Below are 5,996 nucleotides of genomic sequence, written 5' to 3' on the forward strand. Positions count from 1 at the left end.
GATGGAGAACACCTTCTTGACCAAAAGGGGGATGTGAAAGGAAATGAAATAAACTTCAGTGGCAGAGAGATTCCAAAAGGAGCTGAGAGGTCACGCTGGTGGGCACTCTTAACGTACAATATAGACAACCCTTTTTAGGTTCTAATGAATTGGAATAGCTAGCAGTAAATACCTGAAACTATCAAACTACAACCCAGAATCCATGAATCTTGAAGATGATTGCATAAAAATGTAGCTTATGAGGGGCGACAGTGTGATTGGGAAAGCCATATGGACCACACTCCTTTTTGTCTAGTTTATGGATGGATGAGTAGAAAAATGGGGGAAGAAAAAAAAGAAAAGGTACCCAGTGTTCTTTTTTACTTTAATTTTTATTCTTATTATTTTTGTGTGTGTGGTAATGAAAATGTTCAAAAATTAACTTTGATGATGAATGAATGCACAGCTATGTAATGGTACTGTAAAAATTGAATGTATGCTTTGTTTTGTATGACTGCATGGTATATGAATATATCTCAATAAAAATGATTAAAAAAAAAGTATCACTGCTTATAGATAACTCTATACATTTATTCTGTATCCTAGAACCAGCCAAATAAGCCTGACTGGACAAGTGGGATTTGAAAAGAATCTTTCCCACAAAGACTCAAATGTCATTTTGCAAAGATGACAGTTCTCACCATGCATCAATTTAAAAGTGTTCAGGGGATCCCTTTCCAGAATTCAAGGCATTGTACTGGAAATACCAGAGGCTATTAATATTGCATGTATATTTACGTTCATGACTTGGCATAGATGTGAGCTGTGAGGTACAATCTTCACAGAGATGATACTGTGAAGCTTGGCTAGCAACCAGGCAGATATCTGGGTTTTGGCAGCAGTGGGCTCCTCCTTCTCCTTGAAGCTGCAGAATGGTTCACATAATGTATTTGTGCTTCCATCCTCTATAGCTCTAGTCTTTTTTGGTTGTTGTTGCTTTTTCAGTGTAAGATCCCTATTGCGATATAATTTATATGCCATAAAATTCACCTTTTTTTAAAGGACAGAATTTACAGAGTTGTACAAACATCACCATTAATTTTAGAAACTAGTATTTTTAAGACTCTTTTTGAATTGTTTTCTTCTAATAATTGCAGAATAACATCATGTTTCATTAATTTCAAGAAAAAACTTTGCTCAGAAATTACCTCTGTAGAAAACTGGCAGTCACACTTTTTAAGGGGAGGCTTGTTCCACCCCTTCTAATGTCAGGATTACCTTTTTGTGACTCAGTGTTTACCTAGAGAGTGTTAATCAGTTTTATAGATGCAGATGATGTCTCTTAGACCAAAAAAAGTTTGAACCATATGAATTTGCCATTTTTGTAGGCCAAAAGCTGTTGAATATCAGTATTTTCAGAAGATTCAACATAATAAAACTTGTGTGAAATTTTCATGGCCACTCCACCGGCATTGCAAAATTTGAAAGAAGATATGATATTCTAGGTTCTTTACTTATTCCTGCTTGAAATGCACAACTAAAATATTATATATCTTTGTGATTGTATTTAAAAAGAGTTAAAATATTACTATTCTTAACCTTTATTCATTCATTCAATCCCAATTATGTACTAACTACTTATTACCTGACAAGATATGTAGTCAAGAGTTACATTCTCTGCCTTTAAGTGACATATATTTTCTTTTTTATAAACCTTATTATATTCTGAAACCAAGTCACATCATTTGATTGGGGATAAACATTTCAGCATGCTTTTCAAATACAAACTAGAATGACTTTCATTTACAAGTCCCTTTTGAGAAAGCAAAATTAAGGCAATGCAAATCAGAATGTCAAATAAATACAATTAACAAGCCAAGGAGTTACATAAATTAACCCATTTTTTATGGGCTACAGATGTTTCAAGCTGTGGTGCATCTACTGGTCTTTCAGTTCCTTCAGTCTCCTGATGGCAGACTTTACTGTGACTGCAGAGGTGGTGTTGTCGGTCCAGGCACCACCAGCTACTCTTTTCATGCAGGAACCATGGTGTCAGATCCCCACAGCTCTTCTCTTCATTTTGGTTTTGCCACAGAAGGAGCAAGTGTACTTGGCATCGTGGCAGATTTCTATTTTCTTCACCATTTTCCTGAGGGAGGCACCATAACGGGTCCCGTATTTACTGACAATTCTGACCTTTTTGGTGTGTTTCGCCATGTTGCCGCAAAGCTATTCCGAGCCCAGAGCTATATATTTTCACTGTAATTTCCTCTAGCTTTCTTTATTATTTTATTATTTTATAGTTTTCAATGTATTTGCGTCTCCATCTTCAACAAATTCATTAAATAATTAGCTTTTAGTTCCAGCTGCTTCACTGGTAAACCAAGCCCTCCTTTCCCCACTCAAGCACACAGACTCCAATTTGTTGTCGTAAGATAACTTTTCTCCCTTAAAATTACCAAGCTTATTGAATGGGCACAATCTCTTGTCAGTATTGCAAATAGTTCCACGTTGACAAGGGATGTAATTTTGTGGCTTTCCCAATTGTAATTACTACCTGCCTCAGTCTTGGCTGAATGCCAATGAGTCTCAATTCTTTAAATTTGGAGAGAAATTATTTAATTCACACACAACACACACACACACACACACACACACACACACACACACACAGTATATTCAAGTGTGCAGATCTAGTCCTTAACATTCAAGTCTCATGTTTGATCAAAATCATCAATAATCTGAGAGACATACAAAAGTAATTTGTACATATTTCCAGTATAGTGGTAATTTTCAATATATCTTAAATTTTACTTTGGGCCTTTCATAGATTCAGTGGATTTTACCTATCATATATCCAGTGGAGAGTACTATGGGACTATTGGTGTGGGCAGGAGAACTAAATGAATATTTGTGTTATTTGCCTCCAGGAATAACTCCTAAGTAGACAAATAGAATGCTGGTAAATCTGTATCATCAAGATTATGATGGAAAGATCTTGATGCTCAAGAAGCAATATGATGTTAATCAAGGATAATAGTGTTAATTTTGTTCAGAAACTAACAGAAAACTGAACTTGTGAATGTTGGAGAACATTTCATCTCATTCCTTCTTTATACAAATGAGGAAATGGAAGCCCAGAAGAGTTAAGTGATTATTTCAAAATTCCTTAATTATTAGTTAAAAGCCCAAGATTCTAATCCAATTGTTCACATTCCCAGCACAAGTCTCATTCTATGAAACTTTTTTCTGTTTTATATGGGAAAGGGATTAAATTTATAAAGTCTCTCTGATCTAACCTATACTTCCATTCAAACCAAAGACTGTTTCTCAACTGTCTTTTGCCTTTCCTACCATGTCACTACTTTTCTTAAACTTTATTTAACCTCAGCAAGGTTTGTGCAGCCTACACCAGGAGTACTCAAACTTGAGTGTGCTTGGTAATTACCTGTTAAAACACAGATAGGGCCCCACCCTGTGAGTTTCTAATTCAGTAGTTCTAGGGGCAGGGGTGGAGAGTGAGAATTTGTATTTCTCGGAAGTGTCCAGGTGATGTTGATGCTGCCTGTCTTGGGACCACATTACATGAAGTAGGCTTAACAACTCTTTGATGTGATCCTCAAGGATTCTAATGGCTGTAAGTCATGTTACTCACTCTTTTATCTTCTAAAAGCATAAGAAATTATAAAATATACCCCATCCAAGAGCTCAGTTGCCCTCTGTAGTCATCCAGCATTGGCTGCCACATTGAGCCCAGTGTGAAAATGACTGTGTCTGCACAGATGGCTAGGGAGTCAATCTGGAATAAGAAGATAGCTATTTAGCACTTCTGATTAGCTCTCACAGCTCCCAAGATCTAGTCTCCTGTGTAGTGCTTCCTTCTCTTTCTCTTCAACAAAATAATTAATGTTAAATGTGCCAATGCTAAAAAGACAGCTATACAAAATAGGTTTTATGAACCTCCTGATGTCTTCAATTCTTAAAGAGGCAGAGAATTAAAATGTTACTGTAGCAGTCAGCATTCTTAGTTCTGGAAATAGATTCCACATTAGCTGGTATAAACAGAAAGAGATTTAATATAAGGTATCAGGTAGCTTACAGAATGTGAGTAGGCTTGGAAGAATCTGGGTCCCATACTAAATCTTCTTGGGATTGGGGGTTTTAGCTTTCTAGCTATTATCCTACAGGAAAGCAAACTAGAAGGAGGTTGGAATGACTGTCAGTTGAACCAGCCAGCAATATCTGCAACAATTACCATGATTATATGGTTCATTCTTTATTCTCCATATAGATTATAATAAAGTATCAGGTCTTTCTTCTACATAGTCACATAATGATGTATGAATTAGCCCAATGTTGAAAGAAAGATATAGCAATGAACTCACAGTAAAGTGAAAATTCTGTAAATAACTTTCTACTCGTATATAGGTAGAAAGGTTAGTGATCTCTGGTCCTTACATTCCTGAGATTTCAAGTTGCATAAAGACCTTTCATTTGAAGAAACAGCTTTGTAAAGACAAACTGGTGGTTAATGCAACCTGATACTTATTAATTTGTTGCTGGTGCCCCTACTGTTTTACTTTTCAGCACTATACTTCTGTAGGGTGGGCCTATCTATTGAAACTAGAAATATCTGAAAAGCAGTATTTGGCTACAACATATAAAGGATAAAGATACATTCTAATATTAATTATTTAATAGCATTTGTTGGATTAAAAATATCATCCGCTTTAGTAATCAGCAGGTTTTCATAGAACTTGCGAAACTTGAGACTTATTGGTTTATGATTAAAACTATTTCTCTGTTAATGGAAATAGAATGCTATGGTCTAGGCCAATACTCAATAGAATCTAAGGCTGAAGCATCCTGCTTGGAATCCTCATTTTTATTCCATGGCAACATTCTTGATGACTGTACATTTGTGTACATGTACATTTGTACATATAAACTGCTAAAATAAAGAGACTCACAATACAGTGGCTTAAACAAAAGAAGAGTTTATTTCTTTCTCATGTGCCTGCCCAGAAGTAGGTGATGCAGGGCTGATACATTAACTCTGTTGTACTTAACACGCAGCTTCCATCTCTGTGTCCAAGTTGGCCATAGCCACTCTTCCCCTAGCAGAGAGGTGAGGAAAAAGAGAAGTGGAGGGGGAATCTCTTCTAGTTAAAAGTAAAGCCTAGAAGTTGCACACATCTGTTCTGGCTCACATTTTATTCATCAGAACTTAGTCACGGAGCTGCACCCAGTTGTGAGGGTGCCCAGAGATTGTCATCTGTAGTTGGAAGGCCTTGTACCCTGTGAAAAGTTGAGTGGTGGATTCTATTATTAAAAAGAAAAAAGTGAATGGATATTGAAAGCTGGCTAGCAATCTTTGCTAGAGTGGCTTATCGGAAACTGTGGATTGTTTTTCTCCGTGTCAGAGCTGGTTTGTGAGCAAACTCCCCTGTGGCCATCTATAATGAAAGTGAGGCTTCCCAAAAGGGTCAATGAGAGGAGTATATTAAATTAATTTCCTGGTAAACAGATCAAGGAATTATAGAATCTCAGGGTTGAAAGGGATCTCAATTGTCACCTAGTCCAGCCACTCACTTGAGAATCTCAAATGAAGCACTTGTCTTTTAGACTTGCCCAATTTTACATGTGAAAACTAAGGACTAACCCGAGTCACAAAATTATTGGTGACAATAAGGACTAGACTACAAAGAACCTGGTGAGTTTCATTTTCCTTCTGTTGTTCCTGGATGAATCCTTCTAAGTTTGTTTTCTATGGTGGTTTGGAGCTATGCACCCCAGAAAAATATGTTCTTAGACTTGGTCCATTCCTGTGGGTGTGAACTCCTACAAATGGTACCTTTTAATGAGGTTACTTGGGATGGATCTTAATCCTATTACTGAAGGCCTTACAGGGAAAGTCACAGAGAAAGAGAGACGTCCAGAGGGAGTAGCCAGAAGCTGAATGTCAACAGAACCCAGAACAGAAGGAAGAATCTAGGAGAGGCCACCGTGTGCATTGC

General features: G+C 36.9%; 1 pseudogene; it reads right to left on the minus strand.

Annotated features, from left to right (window-relative positions):
* Window positions 1-1,917: 1,917 nt before the first annotated feature.
* On the minus strand, window positions 1,918-2,196 carry LOC119542212 (annotated as a pseudogene).
* Between the last annotated feature and the right edge of the window lie 3,800 nt (window positions 2,197-5,996).

This window comes from Choloepus didactylus, chromosome 8 (genome assembly GCF_015220235.1).
Source record: "Choloepus didactylus isolate mChoDid1 chromosome 8, mChoDid1.pri, whole genome shotgun sequence".
Lineage (NCBI taxonomy): Eukaryota > Metazoa > Chordata > Mammalia > Pilosa > Megalonychidae > Choloepus > Choloepus didactylus.